The 20,298-nt window shown below is 35.4% G+C and overlaps 1 pseudogene across 1 annotated transcript; it reads left to right on the top strand.

Annotated features, from left to right (window-relative positions):
- Positions 1-236: 236 nt before the first annotated feature.
- Positions 237-13,981, top strand: LOC113427820 (vomeronasal type-2 receptor 26-like; annotated as a pseudogene). The gene is made up of 6 exons (XR_015745613.1): positions 237-601; positions 1,193-1,484; positions 1,963-2,826; positions 9,551-9,778; positions 10,539-10,665; positions 13,011-13,981. The product of XR_015745613.1 is annotated as a vomeronasal type-2 receptor 26-like (transcript).
- The last annotated feature ends 6,317 nt before the right edge of the window (positions 13,982-20,298 follow it).

Raw genomic sequence — 20,298 nt, 5'->3', positions numbered from 1 at the left:
ACCTTTATTCTTTCATCATAAACAAAATAATTATCTCCTACAGGAGTCACCGTATTTTCTTCACTAGGCAAAAACATCCAAGAATGCACAGAAGGCTATTTCAATTCAACAACAATGTATTTTGAACCCAAAGGGATTGGCAAAAGGATAATAATAGCTGTGCGTCAGAGTCACAGCAATGAGTTTCCTGCCTCTGTTCTCCTCTGCCATTATATCTGTTCAAATCCTGATGCTATTCAAGATATTAATTTGCACTCTCATGGATCTCCAAATACCCAATGGTAGATTTTCTAATTAGGAGCACTCTCAGATCAACCTTGAATTAATTATTGTAATAGCCATTGGAATAATACAACCTTTCCTTTAGGATATGATGAAAAAGACAGACATTTTCAAGAGGGAAGATGTTGCTCCTCCTGATTTTTGGGGGGAAGACAATAGTGACTCTGAGCTGCCCAGCAAGTGATGCTTTCCTTGTTCCACATGAGTGGTATCAGCCTGGGGACATTGTCATTGGTGGGATAGTGTCCCACATCTTTTACAACCTTTATGAAATTAATTTTAAGGAACATCCTTATATAACATCTTATGATGAACCAAAGTAAGGATTCTTTTTTCTTTTTCTAATCCTAATCTTAATCAGTTTCTCAAAAATACCTTATTAGAGTAAAAGGCTCTAAGTATAAATGCAGTCTTCATATCTAATCTAAGTCTATCTTTCAAATGTTTTCAGTTACAGAAAAATAAATCTTTTCTCTTTACTTTATGGTGAAGTGTTTGTCAAAGAATGTATTGGTGTAAAACATATTTTGAAGAACATTTAGTAAGCTTAAGGTAATTTTTTTTTTTAAAAAAAGTTTGTATTGTCACTCTGAACAAAACATACATACAATAAATGACTGATACACGATGGAAATATTCATATGCATTTGGGGGGGGAAAGTTAGAAACTAAATGAAGTTCCATTAAAAAAAGCATTATTTTTATTTCTCGGAGCAGATATTGCAAATCATGTAAATACTGAAGAAAAGAAAATTTGAACAGCGGACAAATTGTTCAGTGTTTTAGAAAACCTATTACTTTCCTATCTTCCTCAGAGAAAGAAATGTTTTTTATTTCATATAGAAATGATGCCACTGCATGAGAATTTATCAACTTTATTTTTCAATGGGGATGTTTAAATCATTTGCAGTGTAATAATCAAATTCTACCAGCACATCCTTGCCTTGGCCTTTGCTGTGAAGGAGATCAATGAAAACTCCCAGATCTTACCTAACATCACTCTGGGATTCCACATCTATGACAGTTACTGCAATTCAAGAATGACCTATCGCACCACTCTGGACCTACTTTTTAAATCCCAAGAATTTGTCCCAAACTACAAATGTGATCACCAGAAGAATCTCATGGCTATCATTGGGGGACTGGACTTTGTCACATCATTTTATATAGCTGAAATTATAGAATTCTTCAAGATTCCAGAAGTAAGTTCTTAAGGGGTTGAGCATGAAACTCTTAATGGTTGTTATGGAATAATTAAATTAATGGGCATCAAACATTAGGCTTAGGTTTAAGCCTTAGGTTAAGATGTTCTGCATGGCTTAAGGTCTCTGCTAAGATGTTCTGAATGGCTTAAGGTTCACTCTTATCTGAAACAACAATGCCAGTTACAGGAAGTGAGCATCAAGGTTCAATCCATACCTGAGGGAAGACTTGAATGGCTTCTCTTAAAACAATTGATCTAGTACATGTGTTTAAAATATTTTCATGCAATGTGAACATCCTTAGAGTAACAGAGTTGGAAAGGACCTTGGAGATCTTCTAGTCCAAGAAATTTGTTACTATATTCTTAAAAGAGTTATAGAGGAAAAATGTTCCTTGGATATATTTAATATGGTAACAAGATATGAAAATTAAATTTAATCTAAAGATTCTAAAGGATACTACTGGATTTACTTTTAGCTGACATATGGCTCATTAGCCCAAGAGGAATTTCAGACCAGTAAGCTCTCTTCACTTTACTTCATGGTCCCCAAAGAGCACCATCAGTACATTGGGATTGTCCAACTGCTTCATCATTTCAGGTGGACGTGGATTGGGATATTTTCTGTTGATAACAACAATGGAGAAAATTTCTTACAGAAAATGGAGCACTTACTTTCAGAGAATGGAATCTGCTCAGCATTTATAGAAAGACTTGATCAACAACTCCACATGGAAAGATTCACATAATTTTTTCAAATAATCTCCATTATTTCTATTAATATGATAAATAGCAAAGCCAATGTGTTTCTTGTCTATGGAGAAGCCTGGACAATTATATGGCTAAGATTTGCAACATTTATGGTAGATCCTGAAAGCAAGGAAACTGCATTATTAAGAAGGGTGTGGGTTATGACTGCACAGATTGATTTTATATTAGCAGGCATTCAAATCAAATGGGATCTAAAGATGTACAATGGGGCTATTTCCTTCACTGTTCATTCAACAGCAGTTGCAAGTTTCAAGGAATTTCTTCAGACCATAAATCATCTTTCAGACTACAGAGATGGGTTTCGGCAGAATATTTGGGAACAGTCATTTGATTGTTTATTTCCAAAACCAGAATTACAAGGAATGGACTATAGGCAGTGCACTGGGGAGATGAAGCTGGAGGATCTTCCTGCACCTCTATTTGAAATGGAAATGACTGGACAATGCTACAGCATCTACAATGCTGTTCATGCTATGGCTCATGCTTTGCAGGCTCTACACATGTCGGGGTTCAATAGGAGAAAAACTGTGATGGATAAAAAAACTGATCTTTCAAATCTGCAGGCTTGGCAGGTATTCTCTTTGAAATGGACTCTTTTATCTCAATGAACAGTTTGATGTAGAATTATGTTTTGGACCCATTCTGGAAAGTCTTAATATTTTCCGCATGTAGAATAAACTTATATTTGAGAAAAATATAGAAATTATGTTGTACTGTATAAAACAGATACAGAAAACTGGTCTGTGTTGTTATTTTTCATTCAGGTATTCTGCTCTTCTGATCATCCAGAACTAAAATAAAAATCATACTTTAGGTGCCGATAGGAATTATTTAATAAGTCACCATAGATTACACAATAAGAGTTAGTTTAAACAATAATTTACATTACTTTTTACTATCTCTTCCCAAAAGAATCAATTCTCTAAGATTTTTTGTGTGGCTCTTGAACTTTTCAAAGTTTAACTTTCTGTCCCTATCAGAGGTTTAGAGCAATGAAGTAGTGGTCCTTCTTATATTTGGCAAGCATAGTTTGAAACAACTCTATGGTTGCAATAGTCTTTGATTCTCATTTATCTATGAAAGAATGCTTAAGTCTCAGATTCTAAAATATTGGTTAAAAGAAATTAACTGGACTTTCAAATAGTTTTGTACCAATGATGAAATATATATGCTCTATCTTGAATTAGTTTTTTAAGTAGTGGACATAAAACATAAAGCACTTTGCAGAATTCCAAAAGCTTATTTTCACTGTGCTTCAGTTCATTCCCAACTTTCCTTAAAATAATATCAAACAAATAATGGAGTGGACATGTACTTTTCCATGCAATATGGATTATCAAATTTCTAAGTGTACATGTTTAATAATAGTTATTGGAATATGAAGAATGATTGAATGAAATTTGAATATGTTGTCCTTCTCTGTGCTTGCTTTCAACTGTCTATTTCTTCCATTCTGTTTCGAGTAGCTCCATTCATTTCTTCAAGGCATTTCTTTCAACAATTCAGCTGGAGAGAATGTTCCTGAATGAGAAAGGTGAAGCAAAAGGTGGATTCGACATCACCAACTTGATCACTTTTCCAAACAGATCTTTTCAGAGAGTTAGGTTGGAAAGCTGGATTTACAGGCTCCAAAAGGGAAGGAATTATTTATTGATGAAGATGTGATTGTCTGGAATCCGGCTTTGAACCAGGTATTGAATAAGTGAATTGACCATGCCTTAATCCATTATGATCCTAGTCTCTTTCAAAATCTGATTTCTGGATTTTAAAGAAACAAATGTGGTTGATGAACAAATACTCATTAAATTGACAAAGTGATATTACAATACAAAATCCTGTTCTCATTATTATTATTTGCTCACCCTGACTTTCAAACAGGAAATTTTTCAAATCATTCTAATGTCAGGTTTGCAAGTGATGAAATCCATATAAAAAGAAAACCAAATCCATCTTCCAAAGCAAATTATTTAGGAAAGCATCAAATTGGCATAGTCCAGGGTAATTTCAGATCTGACACAACCCAGAATTACCCCACAATATTAAAAGTTAGAAACAAACCCCCAAAGTCACATTGTCCAATAGAAGTAATTCAACGTTACTTGGTGTATAAATCTCTACCTCACGGGGCCCCAGCACGGACAGCTTGTTTTCCATGAGAAGGATACTCACCCAGTCAAAAAACTCTCTTTTTCTCACTCCTCACCCCTTAGGAATGTGGCAAGCCATAAACCCTTCCCCCAGGACTGCCACAGAGAAAGTAAGAAAAAGAATATATATTAAGCCTAACTAAAATGGCTTGACATCTAATTTCTACTTTTTAAAATTCCTACATCTATCCTTTTATCTATCCTTTGGCAAACAAATTATCATCCCCCTCCATAAAGGAATAAAATTACAAACTCTGTTAAATATCTCCAATTTCAAAACCTTCTGTGGTTATCACCAGGTCCTTCCACTTTCTCGTTGCAATGACCCTTGTTTCCCTGGATCCTGGAAGAAAAGGATTGAGGGATCAATTCTGCTGCTATGACTGTGTTCCATGCCCAGAAGGGAAGATTTCAAATCAAAATGGTAGGGTAGGAATTCTACCATATTTTATTTTTATTTTTATTTATTTATTTATTTATTTGATTTGCCAATTGTTTACAAGATAATAAGTATAAGTGTATACATAGTTGTGAATACATGAAATGGGTACATATAAGAAAAATAAAGAAGAATAAGAGAAACAATAGGACAGGGACGGTAGGCACGTTGGTGCGCTTATGCACGCCCCTACAGACCTCTTAGGAAAGGGGTGAGGTCAATAGTAGACAGTCTAAGGTTAAAGTTTTTGGGGTTTGGGGAAGAAACTACAGAGTCGGGTAGAAAGTATCCCAGACATTGACCACTCTATTGCTGAAGTCGTATTTCCTGCAATCAAGTTTGGTGCGGTTAACTTTGAGTTTGTATCTATTGTGTGCTCTTGTGTTGTTATGGTTGAAGCTGAAGTATTCATTGACAGGGAGGACATTGCAATGTATGATTTTATATACCATGCTTAAATCAGACCAAAAGACGGCATAATTCAAGGTTTTCTAGTTCTAGAATTTCAAGTCTGGTGGCATAAGGTATTCTACAACGAGTAGAGGAGTGGAGAACTCTTCTTGTGAAATATTTCTGGACTTTCTCAATTGTGCTAATATCAGATACGTAATGTGGGTTCCAGACTGGTGATGGCCTTTTGTCTTGTAGATAGGCTATTTGTATTCAGGGAGCTGAAGCTCAGTTTCTGGTTCTTTAAGATTTTTATTTTCTTTTAGGGAAATATTCAGCCTTTCTTATATTTCTAAAATGTTTCATTCTTCTAGGAGAGGGGTAAGTGCTAACTTGCTACAGTATGATGTGGAAACAAAGAGTTGTCACCTTCTATTGTAGGGGAATCTGGAAAGAATGGAAAACTCCTTAAAATGAGGAAATGCCAAAATGTCTAAACATGTTGATAGTATACAAAGGTGAACTGCATTTAACATTCATTGTAAAAAACACAACATAAATTTCAAAAATGTATTTTGTACTGCAAATTCCCCCTGTACAATTTATTAGTAATTGTGCATTTCAAAAAGCATTTAAAAGTCAGACCTTTATTCTTTCATCATAAACAAAATAATTATCTCCTACAGGAGTCACCGTATTTTCTTCACTAGGCAAAAACATCCAAGAATGCACAGAAGGCTATTTCAATTCAACAACAATGTATTTTGAACCCAAAGGGATTGGCAAAAGGATAATAATAGCTGTGCGTCAGAGTCACAACAATGAGTTTCCTACCTCTGTTCTCCTCTGCCATTATATCTGTTCAAATCCTGATGCTATTCAAGATATTAATTTGCACTCTCATGGATCTCCAAATACCCAATGGTAGATTTTCTAATTAGGAGCACTCTCAGATAAACCTTGAATTAATTATTGTAATAGCCATTGGAATAATACAACCTTTCCTTTAGGATATGATGAAAAAAGACAGACATTTTAAGAAGGAAGATGTTGCTCCTCCTGATTTTTGGGGGAAGACAATAAGTGACTCTGAGCTGCCCAGCAAATGATGCTTTCCTTGTTCCACATGAGTGGTATCAGCCTGGGGACATTGTCATTGGTGGGATAGTGTCCCACATCTTTTACAACCTTTATGAAATTAATTTTAAGGAACATCCTTATATAACATCTTATGATGAACCAAAGTAAGGATTCTTTTTCTTTTTCTAATCCTAATCTTAATCAGTTTCTCAAAAATACCTTATTAGAGTAAAAGGCTCTAAGTATAAATGCAGTCTTCATATCTAATCTAAGTCTATCTTTCAAATGTTTTCAGTTACAGAAAAATAAATCTTTTCTCTTTACTTTATGGTGAAGTGTTTGTCAAAGAATGTATTGGTGTAAAACATATTTTGAAGAACATTTAGTAAGCTTAGGTAATTTTTTTTTTAAAAAAAGTTTGTATTGTCACTCTGAACAAAACATACATACAATAAATGACTGATACATGATGGAAATATTCATATGCATTTGGGGGAGAAAGTTAGAAACTAAATGAAGTTCCATTAAAAAAAAAGCATTATTTTTATTTCTCGGAGCAGATATTGCAAATCATGTAAATACTGAAGAAAAGAAAAAATTTGAACAGCGGACAAATTGTTCAGTGTTTTAGAAAACCTATTACTTTCCTATCTTCCTCAGAGAAAGAAATGTTTTTTATTTCATATAGAAATGATGCCACTGCATGAGAATTTATCAACTTCATTTTTCAATGTGGATGTTTAAATCGATTTGCAGTGTAATAATCAAATTCTACCAGCACATCCTTGCCTTGGCCTTTGCTGTGAAGGAGATCAATGAGGACTCCCAGATCTTACCTAACATCACTCTGGGATTCCACATCTATGACAGTTACTGCAATTCAAGAATGACCTATCGCGCCACTCTGGACCTACTTTTTTAAATCCCAAGAATTTGTCCCAAACTACAAATGTGATCACCAGAAGAATCTCATGGCTATCATTGGGGGACTGGACTTTGTCACATCATTTTATATAGCTGAAATTATAGAATTCTTCAAGATTCCAGAAGTAAGTTCTTAAGGGTTGAGCATGAAACTCTTAATGGTTGTTATGGAATAATTAATGGGCATCAAACATTAGGCTTAGGTTTAAGCCTTAGGTTAAGATGTTCTGCGTATGGCTTAAGGTCTCTGCTAAGATGTTCTGAATGGCTTAAGGTTCACTCTTATCTGAAACAACAATGCCAGTTACAGGAAGTGAGCATCAAGGTTCAATCCATACCTGAGGGAAGACTTGAATGGCTTCTCTTAAAACAATTGATCTAGTACATATGTTTAAAATATTTTCATGCAATGAGAACATCCTTAGAGTAACAGAGTTGGAAAGGACCTTGGAGTCTTCTAGTCCAAGAAATTTGTTACTATATTCTTAAAAGAATTATAGAGGAAAATGTTCCTTGGATATATTTAATATGGTAAAAAGATATGAAAATTAAATTTAATCTAAAGACTCTAAAAGATACTACTGGATTTATTTTTAGCTGACATATGGCTCATTAGCCCAAGAGGAATTTCAGACCAGTAAGCTCTCTTCACTTTACTTCATGGTCCCCAAAGAGCACCATCAGTACATTGGGATTGTCCAACTGCTTCATCATTTCAGGTGGACGTGGATTGGGATATTTTCTGTTGATAACAACAATGGAGAAAATTTCTTACAGAAAATGGAGCACTTACTTTCAGAGAATGGAATCTGCTCAGCATTTATAGAAAGACTTGATCAATAATCTCCATTATTTCTATTAATATGATAAATAGCAAAGCCAATGTGTTTCTTGTCTATGGAGAAGCCTGGACAATTATATGGCTAAGATTTGCAACATTTATGGTAGATCCTGAAAGCAAAGAAACTGCATTATTAAGAAGGGTGTGGGTTATGACTGCACAGATTGATTTTGTATTAGCAGGCATTCAAATCAAATGGGATCTAAAGATGTACAATGGGGCTATTTCCTTCACTGTTCATTCAACAGCAGTTGCAAGTTTCAAGGAATTTCTTCAGACCATAAATCATCTTTCAGACTACAGAGATGGGTTTCGGCAGAATATTTGGGAACAGTCATTTGATTGTTTATTTCCAAAACCAGAATTACAAGGAATGGACTATAGGCAGTGCACTGGGGAGATGAAGCTGGAGGATCTTCCTGCACCTCTATTTGAAATGGAAATGACTGGACAATGCTACAGCATCTACAATGCTGTTCATGCTGTGGCTCATGCTTTGCAGGCTCTACACATGTCGGGGTTCAATTGGAGGAAAACTGTGATGGATTTAAAAACTGATCTTCGAAATCTGCAGGCTTGGCAGGTATTCTCTTTGAAATAGACTCTTTTATCTCAATGAACAATTTGATGTAGAATTATGTTTTAAACCCATTCTGGAAAGTCTTAATATTTTCCGCATGTAGAATAAACTTATATTTGAGAAAAATATAGAAATTATGTTGTACTGTATAAAACAGATACAGAAAACTGGTCTGTGTTGTTATTTTTCATTCAGGTATTCTGCTCTTCTGATCATCCAGAACTAAAATAAAAATCATACTTTAGGTGCCGATAGGAATTATTTAATAAGTCACCATAGATTACACAATAAGAGTTAGTTTAAACAATAATTTACATTACTTTTTACTATCTCTTCCCAAAAGAATCAATTCTCTAAGATTTTTGTGTGGCTCTTGAACTTTTCAAAGTTTAACTTTCTGTCCCTATCAGAGGTTTAGAGCAATGAAGTAGTGGTCCTTCTTATATTTGGCAAGCATAGTTTGAAACAACTCTATGGTTGCAATAGTCTTTGATTCTCATTTATCTATGAAAGAATGCTTAAGTCTCAGATTCTAAAATATTGGTTAAAAGAAATTAACTGGACTTTCAAATAGTTTTGTACCAATGATGAAATATATATGCTCTATCTTGAATTAGTTTTTAAGTAGTGGACATAAAACATAAAGCACTTTGCAGAATTCCAAAAGCTTATTTTCACTGTGCTTCAGTTCATTCCCAATTTTCCTTAAAATAATATCAAACAAATAATGGAGTGGACATGTACTTTTCCATGCAATATGGATTATCAAATTTCTAAGTGTACATGTTTAATAATAGTTATTGGAATATGAAGAATGATTGAATGAAATTTGAATATGTTGTCCTTCTCTGTGCTTGCTTTCAACTGTCTATTTCTTCCATTCTGTTTCGAGTAGCTCCATTCATTTCTTCAAGGCATTTCTTTCAACAATTCAGCTGGAGAGAGAATGTTCCTGAATGAGAAAGGTGAAGCAAAAGGTGGATTCGACATCACCAACTTGATCACTTTTCCAAACAGATCTTTTCAGAGAGTTAGAGTTGGAAAGCTGGATTTACAGGCTCCAAAAGGGAAGGAATTATTTATTGATGAAGATGTGATTGTCTGGAATCCGGCTTTGAACCAGGTATTGAATAAGTGAATTGACCATGCCTTAATCCATTATGATCCCTAGTCTCTTTCAAAATCTGATTTCTGGATTTTAAAGAAACAAATGTGGTTGATGAACAAATACTCATTAAATTGACAAAGTGATATTACAATACAAAATCCTGTTCTCATTATTATTATTTGCTCACCCTGACTTTCAAACAGGAAATTTTTCAAATCATTCTAATGTCAGGTTTGCAAGTGATGAAATCCATATAAAAAGAAAACCAAAATCCATCTTCCAAAGCAAATTATTTAGGAAAGCATCAAATTGGCATAGTCCAGGGTAATTTCAGATCTGACACAACCCAGAATTACCCCACAATATTAAAAGTTAGAAACAAACCCCCAAAGTCACATTGTCCAATAGAAGTAATTCAACGTTACTTGGTGTATAAATCTCTACCTCACGGGGCCCCAGCACGGACAGCTTGTTTTCCATGAGAAGGATACTCACCCAGTCAAAAAACTCTCTTTTTCTCCACTCCTCACCCCTTAGGAATGTGGCAAGCCATAAACCCTTCCCCCCAGGACTGCCACAGAGAAAGTAAGAAAAAGAATATATATTAAGCCTAACTAAAATGGCTTGACATCTAATTTCTACTTTTTTAAAATTCCTACATCTATCCTTTTATCTATCCTTTGGCAAACAAATTATCATCCCCCTCCATAAAGGAATAAAATTACAAACTCTGTTAAATATCTCCAATTTCAAAACCTTCTGTGGTTATCACCAGGTCCTTCCACTTTCTCGTTGCAATGACCCTTGTTTCCCTGGATCCTGGAAGAAAAGGATTGAGGGGGATCAATTCTGCTGCTATGACTGTGTTCCATGCCCAGAAGGGAAGATTTCAAATCAAAATGGTAGGGTAGGAATTCTACCATATTTTATTTTTATTTTTATTTATTTATTTATTTATTTGATTTGCCAATTGTTTACAAGATAATAAGTATAAGTGTATACATAGTTGTGAATACATGAAATGGGTACATATAAGAAAAATAAAAGAAGAATAAGAGAAACAATAGGACAGGGACGGTAGGCACGTTGGTGCGCTTATGCACGCCCCTACAGACCTCTTAGGAAAGGGGTGAGGTCAATAGTAGACAGTCTAAGGTTAAAGTTTTTGGGGTTTGGGAAGAAACTACAGAGTCGGGTAGAGTATCCCAGACATTGACCACTCTATTGCTGAAGTCGTATTTCCTGCAATCAAGTTTGGTGCGGTTAACTTTGAGTTTGTATCTATTGTGTGCTCTTGTGTTGTTATGGTTGAAGCTGAAGTATTCATTGACAGGGAGGACATTGCAATGTATGATTTTATATACCATGCTTAAATCAGACCAAAGACGGCATAATTCAAGGTTTTCTAGTTCTAGAATTTCAAGTCTGGTGGCATAAGGTATTCTACAACGAGTAGAGGGTGGAGAACTCTTCTTGTGAAATATTTCTGGACTTTCTCAATTGTGCTAATATCAGATACGTAATGTGGGTTCCAGACTGATGAACTGTATTCGAGTATTGGTCTAGCAAATGTTTTGTATGCTCTGGTTAGTAGTGTGATATTACCAGAGAAAAAGCTACGTAGGATTAGGTTAACAACTCTTAATGCCTTTTTGGCTATGTAGTTGCAGTGGGCTCTAGCACTTAGATCATTAGAGGTGAGTATTCCAAGGTCCTTTACAGAGCTTGGGTCATCAACAAGATCTTGACTATTCAGCTTGTATTTTATTTTCTGATTTTTTTTGCCAATATGTAAGACAGAGCATTTATTTGTTGAGATTTGAAGTTGCCATTTGTTTGACCATTCTGATACATAGTCAAGGTCTTTTTGTAGGGTAGCAGTATTGTCTGTGGTATTGAACAGCTTTACATCATCAGCGAAAAGAACGCAATTGCTCTTAATATGATCACAGAGGTCATTTATGTAGAGTATGAAGAGAGTTGGTCCTAGAACACTGCCTTGGGGGACACCACTATTGACAGGTACAGAATTTGATAGGATGCTTCCAATTTTGACCATTTGTTGTCTGTTTGCCAGGAATGCTTCTATCCAGTTATTCAGTTGTCCAGAGATACCATAGGATTTTATTTTTAGGAGTAGTTTGTCGTGTACCACTGAATCAAAGGCTTTACAGAAGTCTATGTAGATTGCGTCTATTGCTTTGCCCTGGCTGAGTTGTGTCGTCCATATGTTTTTGCAGTGTAAGAGTTGCAGATTACAGGATAGTTTTTTTCTGAAACCAAATTGTTTATTGGAGAGTAGGTTGTTCATTAGACTTAAGCAAACTTTAATAAACTACTGGGATGCCTAAACTTAATAAGGTGATCCTTGGTACTCTCTGAGATTGCTTGTTTTCTTGCAGATATTTCATTACCCTAAATAGGTAATATCATCAAGGCTAGTAAGAAGTGCTGTTTGCTGTTAGATGTATGGGTATCCAGTGAAAGGATTTTATTTAAATGAGCCCAAACACACTACAACAACCTAGAATAGCAGAAAAAATGGAGCATCTATACAACACATTCCAACAAAATGTATAGTCACATAACTATATAAAATGTCCCTGACCACTCAACCCTGTATAGCACAATCAACAGTAACCCTAAAAATAAATATGGGGCCATACATCAATAATATCTCAAAAGCCACCAACAGTCTATACAACTGAATGGAATCAGTGTAGTCCACTAGCTAACTAAACCCCTTCAAAACACTCTAAGCAAAACAAAGGACCCAGCAGCTCTAGAAGAAAAAGCAGGAGTCACCTACAACATGCAATGCAAGGATTCCAACAACCACTATGTGGGACAAAAAGACAGAAAACTGGTAGAATGTATCCCTCAACATTAAGAAGACATGAAGGACTCCAGAAGCTCTCCACCAGTAATCAGCACCCAGATTCACATAGATTAACTCCAAAGTTAATCAGACCAACTATCAAGTAAACAATATCCCAATCAAGAAACTGCCAAAGAGCCATCAATAAAGAGCCCAACCAAAGAATCTCTAAGACTGCCCCTACCCATACAGACAGGCAAGACATCAGAATATAAACTGACAGTAAACAGCAGTCCTGACTAGCACTGATGGTATTAGGTAGTTAGGGTAATAAAATGTCTGCAAGGAAACAAGCAAGTTGAGAGAGCACCAATCACCCCATATGGAATGCCCAGATGAAAAAAAAAATATCCTTCATTTTGTTTCCAGATATGGAAGATTGTTTTGAATGTTCAGAAGATCATTATCCAAATAAAGAAAAAAAAGGATGTATCCTGAAACTGCTGGTTTTTCTAACTTTTGAAGCAACCTTAGGAATTGGTTTAGCCTCAGCAGCACTTGGTTTCTTCTTCTTGACATCATGGGTACTTGGAACATTTATTAAGTACAGGAATACACCTATTGTCAAAGCCAACAACCGGTCCATAACCTACACCCTCCTTGTCTCTCTTTTGCTCTGTTTTCTCTCCTCTTTCTTTTTCATTGGCCAGCCTGGCAAAGTGACCTGCCTTCTCCAACAATCAATGTTTGGCATCACTTTCTCAGTGGCCATTTCTAGTGTCCTGGCCAAAACCATCATAGTGGTTGTTGCCTTTGTGGCCACTAAACCAGGATCTCAGATGAGGAAATGGGTGGGGAATAGATTGGCTTTTTGTACTGTTCTTTCCTGCTCCCTGTTCCAAGTATGTATATGTATTCTTTGGTTGTCAACATCTCCTCCATTCCCTGAATTGGACATGCACTCAGAGCTCCAAGAAATGATTTTACAGTGCAATGAGGGGTCAGCTTTCTTCTTCTACTGTGTCTTGGGCTACCTGGGTATCTTGACCATTGCAAGCTTTATTGTGGCTTTTCTTGCCCGTAAATTACCTGACAGTTTTAATGAAGCCAAGTTCATCACCTTCAGCATGTTGGCTTTTTGCAGTGTGTGGATCTCCTTCTTTCCAGCCTATCTGAGCACAAAAGGAAAAACCATGGTAGCTGTGGAGGTCTTCTCCATCTTGTCATCCAGTGCTGCTTTACTGGGGTGCATATTCTTGGCAAAATGCTACATCATTGTTTTTAGACCTGATCTCAACCACAGGGAGCAACTCACAAAGAGAAAGTAGTTCATCATGTGATATTACTGTGTCAGAGAAATTGCCTAAAAAAGAAATTGAAAGAAAAAAACAAGCCCCCAAAAAACAAGCCCCAAAACATTGGATTCCGAAGCCCTGGGACCCTAATCACGCCGGTGGAGCTCCTGCTAGCCGATCCAAACCCCTTCTCTCCTTCCCCAGAGAAGTGAAGCTCTTTCCATCAAGCCCTATTAACCACACCAGTGGAGCTCTTGAACTGGATCACTTGGAGCCAGTGGAGCGCAAACAACTCAACTTCATTTAAATTCCCCACACAGCTGATCAAAGTACCTTCCATGCCAGACAATGTGTCTTCATTAATATTCCCCACAAAGTTTCCCCAGACTCACATCAGACAGCTGGCAGGGAGAAACAAGGAGGGAGGAGAGAGAGACCAAGACTTTAAGGAGTTTTCCAGTCATTTTTTGGACAGAGTCAGCTGCGTGTTTTGCTCTTATTCAGCATGTTCCAAACCTACACTTTTTACAATGAGTGTCCCCAGCAGATCAGATAGCAGCAGCAATAAATCAAAGCAAAGTTATAAGAAATCAGATTGCCTGAATTCTCTCCCTGAATTATTTTCTCTGTCTGAGCCACAAACTTGTTTAAATTCAAAGAGAAGAGGTCAGAGATCCCCCCTTCAGCATCTTTGCATCTTTGCTATCTCAAAAACTCAATTTGCAAAACAAGAAAGAGAGTGTAAACCCTTGCTCACTGATTGTTTTCAAGAGAAAAGAGGGAAGCAGTTTAAGTGGGACTTGAAAACGTTTCCTCTGTTCATGTTTTAAAACCTGTTTGACACAAAGAAACTGCTGTTTCTCCAGCCTAGGAAAAGAGGAAAAGAGTTTATTAGGGGTAACAAACCTATTATCAGATATTAGCATCAGCTTGCAAAACCATAACCCTTTACTTGCTGACTCTCAATACTACTTCATTACTTTCATTATCTCAAGACTTATAACTTTCTACCTCAAGATCTATATCAAAGATTACATAATGATGGACTTCCGGTTTGTAAGACTTTGGCGGCAGCAGGAATATGCGATCGTGCACGGTTTCTGCTGTGCTCGCTGCTGGAGTGACCCCGATCCAGCTGGATTTGGGGGCTAATAGTTACCCCATAGAGGTACCTGAAGATAGAGGAGATCCAGCAGGGGTCCGGCAGAATCGCAACCCCCCCTCAGCTGGCTTAACTCCCTTTTCTGAAGGTGGTGGAGCGGTGGTCAGCAATGGCCGCCACAAAGAAGCTTGCATTCGGATAAGAATGTGCAGGAGGAAGCTGAAAAAGTGAAAGTTCTGGCTGACCGGGATAATAAGTAGCATTTAAATACCCTGGAATCTTAATTTCATCAAAGATACATCGTTCCCAAAGAAGATTGGGAAAAGCGGCGGATGAAAGTTAAAAGGGAAAGTTTGTTTTTTCTCACTTTCCTTCCTTATGGTGATAGAAGATGGAAATCGGAAAAACCCGTTCTGGCAACAGCAGGTAATTAAATTTGAAAGTTAAAGCCAAGGGGACATTAAAGATTTCTGAACATTGAAAAAGATTTTTTTTTTTTTTACTCTTTGCTATAAGTGGGAAGGGAGAGGAAAAGAATTAACATTAAGATTTTTGCTGGAGGAGGCTGCTTGGAACTTATAAGACTAGAGTTAAATTGTAACAAGACTTCTAAAAGATACATTTTGGAACTTTACAATTGAACTGTACCCCAGGAAGAGAAAGTATAAAAAAAAGAAAGTGCTAAATGAAACAGACTGTGTATATTTGGACTGTTTGGTGACTTTGGGATCTTTGGAAATTATTATTTGAAAGACTAAAAACTTTTGGGTTGTTTTAAAAACTTTTTCACTATGGCATTACTTGTTGATGAACTGAAAATGGAATTCAAAAAGCTAAAAGAAGAGGAACAAGAAGGGAAGGGCTCTTCTGGATCTGTTTTTCATTTTTTAGAAATGGCGATTTCTACCTATCAGCAATTACAAGAACAAGAAGGCTGGGATGATGAAGAAGAAGCCATCTTTAATGAACAAATAACTTTAGTTGGGGAAGAAAAGGGAAAGAGGGGAAAGAGAATGGAGAATTTAAGACTTAAAAAAACAATCCAAAAAGGGAAAAATAAGGTGAAAAATTGATACAGAAAGCAACAGAAAAGTGGAATATAGAAGAGGGTGGAGATTAAGAGGGTGGAGGATCAAGAGATGGGGGGGGTAGAAAGGCTAGATTGGAGAAGAAAGGAGGGGGGGAAAGGAAGAGAAGTTCTAAAGGTTTGAAACAAGATGTAAAGAAACAGGATTTATTCAGAGATAATGGGTAAAAATATAATTTTAAAAGAGATTCTGTAAAAGTACATAAGATTGTATTGTTGTATTTGTATTTGAAATAATGTTAGAAAACTGGAACACTATATGATTATAAAATGGGATAAAATATTAAAAGGAATGTGTAAAATGCTTAAGATTTAATGATAGAGTTTAATTTGCTATGGATTATTGTTTTAATTATATTATAAACTTATCATTTTCCTATTTTAAAATATAGTATGTAGCTTTAGAATGTACTAAGCAGAATCAGAATGGAAACTATATATTATTTTAAGTGTTAAATTTAGGCGAAAGATATAAAGGCATCATACTTCAATCAGTGATTACAGGAGAAATTTTGTGTTAATGAGAAAAGATAATAGATAATTGAAATAGAACAGACAAATGATACAAGCATAATGATTTAAATTGAGATGGAATAAATAAGATAGAATTAAGAGAGTAAAAAAGAGGGGAGAAGCTATATAGAAAATGTAGAAAGATAAATAAGATATGAAATGGTATATAATGTGAGCATGAATTTGATTTATGTCTGTATAAAAAGATGTAACACGGGACTAAGCCGCTTTCCAAAAAGAAGTTTTATGCTTTTATGTTTTGTGTTTTGTTTGTATGTGTTTGTTTATTGAAAATTAATAAAATTTTCATTAAAAAAAAAAAGATTAGATAATGATGTCTCCAAATCAATTTCTTTAAAATAATTAATATTCATCAAATGATCAATTGATGTGTTGTTTTTATTGATTAGTGTGATTAGAGTGTTTAGTGCATATAGTGTGATTACTGATTAGTGTAAATGATCAGCAATTCTTGTGAACTATTTGATTAGTAAAATCAGTGATTTAGTGAATTTAATTGACCAGTGTGATTAGTGATTAATGTAATTAATTAGGCTTGTTGCTTAGCGAAATTATTTGATTAAAGTGATTTGAATAATTGATAAATTGATTATTAAAATTGATTAATTGGTGTGATATTGGCTATACTGATTAAGCAATTTGTCTAAAATTGATTTATCACCTAACAATATAATAATTAATTGTTAAATGACCACTAATTTACCGATTCATTGAACTGATAGAGATTTAATAATGTATCATTGATTATCTAGTCGATTGATTGATTTTTAGTAATAAGTAATCTTACTTTTTATTGGTTCTCTAACATATCAATTAACATTTATTAATTATCAACATTCATTAAGTAACTGTCTAACAGGAAAAGCCTAAGGGAAACATCAGGTCAGCCAGAAAACAAACTAGGAAAAGGAATCAAATAAAAAGTATTAAAGAATCCCTATAGACAAAAGCCTAAGCAATTAAGAAAACTAGACAAATAGGAAAAGGAAACAAAAGATAATTTAGAAAACCCTTACAAACACAGGACATACCAAATAAGCAAAACAAACAGACAAAAGAAAAAATATATAAATTACAAAAGGGACAGACAGGAGATTGCCACAGAACAAATATGAAAAACTATCTTAAAGCTAAAAGAGATTACAGAAAACCAATAATACAATTTGGCCACCCCACGAAGTTGCCTTCCGCACCCTGCGAAGTTCGCCCTCCGGCGTAAATAAAGACAAACTCAAATAGGATTTGAAAAATTCGGCACAAATACAAACACTCACACAAAATCAACTTACAAAGGGAGAAAAGGGTATAAAAAACCAGGGACTTACCATAAGAAGCTAGCTAGCCCAGGAACGCAGACTTCTCACTGTTCTCCACCTTCCTGAAAAATAAAAAGATCCAGCTTTCAAGCAGTTGTCCGTATCCTTGTGCCGGAGCTCTCCCAGCGGGAAAATCGAATCTTCGAAAGAAAGGCATTTTGACACCTTTCAACAAATAGATACAGAAAAAATGCTGTAACTTATGGTCTGGATGTTGTTAGGAGTTATTTAGGAAATTACCCTATCTTGCACAATAAGAATTAGTTAAAATGATAATTGAGATTCTTTTTCATTGCTTCCTCCAAAAATAATCCATTCTTCAAGAACTTTCTGTGTGGCTTCTGAAATTTTCCAGTCTGAAAAAAATGAACTTTCTGTCTCTATCAGAGTTTTAGAGGAATGAAATTAAAGTGGTCCTTATTATATGTGGCATCCATAGGATGAAACAAACATATATTTGCCACAATCTCCACCTCTCTCTCTCTATCAAAGAAAGCTGGAGTCACATATTCTAAAATTTTGCTAAAGGAAGTTAGTCAGATCTCAAGTTCTCAAAGAGCTTTCTATCAATGAGGACAGATTAGATATGATCTATCTTGAATTAGTTGTTTAAGTCGGGAACCCAAATCATAACTGAAGCTACAGTACATAATGCCAAAAGCCTATTTTCATTCTGTTTAAATTCATTCCTACCTTTCCTTAAAATAATATCAAATTAATAATAGAGTGGACATACATATTTCCATGCAATGTCAGTTATCAAATTTCTAAGCATAGATATTTAAGAATAGTTATAGGAATGCTAAGAATGGGTGAATGAAAAATAAATATAATGTTCTCTTGCTGTCAACATATATGACATCAAAGTTCTGAATTTTTTTTCCAGAACTTTTTCCATTAAAGCCAAAAGAAAAGTCACTGGTTCACTGGTTTTCTCTTTATATTCACTTAATAATGTTCTGTATTAAGATATGAATCCTACTCCAATATTTCTTTGCTTTATCACACATTCACTGTAAATGATAAAAAGTCCCTTCTTTACATTTACATTTCCAACGTTCATTTGAAATGCCTTTTTGCATTCTTGACAATTTATCTTGAAATAAATACCAACAATACATCACCTTATAGAAATTTTCTCTTGTTATAGTTTAATGTAAATTTTAAACCTTTATTCCATATATTCTCCCATTGTTCAAGCATTACATTATATCCAAAGTTCCTTGTCCACTGAATCATACAATACTTTGTTTAATTTCCAGATTTACATTGTAATATTTTATAGACTTTAGCAATAATATGTTCATTACTAACACAATTCATTTTTGACAAAGTTAATTCTTTTTGTCTAGTTTAAATCTTTCTTTCAATTGTAGATATGTAAAACAATGGCAGGCACAACCTTCTGATTCTAGCTCCTCCTTAGATTTGAAGTTAGGGTCACCTCAGAGAGCACCAAGGACCTCTCAATTATATGGAATGCCTAGATGAAAAATTACCCTTGATTTTCCTTACAGATATGGAAGACTTTTTTGAATGTTCATCCAAATAAAGAAAAGAAAGGATGTATCCTGAAACTGCTGGTCTTTCTAACTTTTGAAGAAACCTTAGGAATTGGTTTAGCCTCAGCAGCTCTTTGTTTCTTCTTCTTGACATCATCGGTACTTGGAACATTTATTAAGTACAGGAATACACCTATTGTCAAAGCCAGTAACAGGTCCCCCACCTACACCCTACTTGTCTCTCTTCTGATCTGTTTTCTCTCCTCTTTGTTTTTCCTCAGCCAGCCTGGCAAAGTGACCTGCCTTTTCTGACAACCAACTTTTGGCATCACATTCTCAGTAGCCATTTCTGCTATACTGGCCAAAACCATCACTGTGGTTGTGGCTTTCATGGCCACTAAACCAGTTTCTCAGATGATGAAATGGGTGGGGAAAAGATTGGCTTCTTGTACTGTCCTTTCCTGCTCTCTCTTCCAGGTATGTATTTGTATAATTTGGTTGTCAACATCTTCTCCATTCCCTGAGTTGGACATGCACTCAGAGCTCCAAGAAATGATTTTACAGTGCAATGAAGGCTCAGCTTTCTTCTTCTACTGTGTCATGGGCTACATGGATATCTTGGCTATTGCCAGCTTTATTGTGGCTTTTCTTGCCCATAAATTACCTGACAGTTTTAATGAAGCCAAGTTCATCATTTTCAGCATGTTGGCCTTTTGCAGTTTGTGGATCTCCTTCTTTCCAGCCTATCTGAGCACAAAAAGAAAAGTTATGGTAGCTGTGGAGGTCTTCTCCATCTTCTCCTCCAGTGCTGCATTACTGGGATACATATTCCTGCCAAAATGCTACATCATTGTTTTCCGTCCTGACTTCAACCACCGGGA

This window comes from Notechis scutatus, chromosome Z, assembly GCF_049901735.1.
Source record: "Notechis scutatus isolate UNSWTSFEM ecotype Mainland chromosome Z, rNotScu1.2, whole genome shotgun sequence".
In the NCBI taxonomy this organism is placed as follows: domain Eukaryota; kingdom Metazoa; phylum Chordata; class Lepidosauria; order Squamata; family Elapidae; genus Notechis; species Notechis scutatus.
This window is presented reverse-complemented; position numbering and strand designations above follow the sequence as displayed.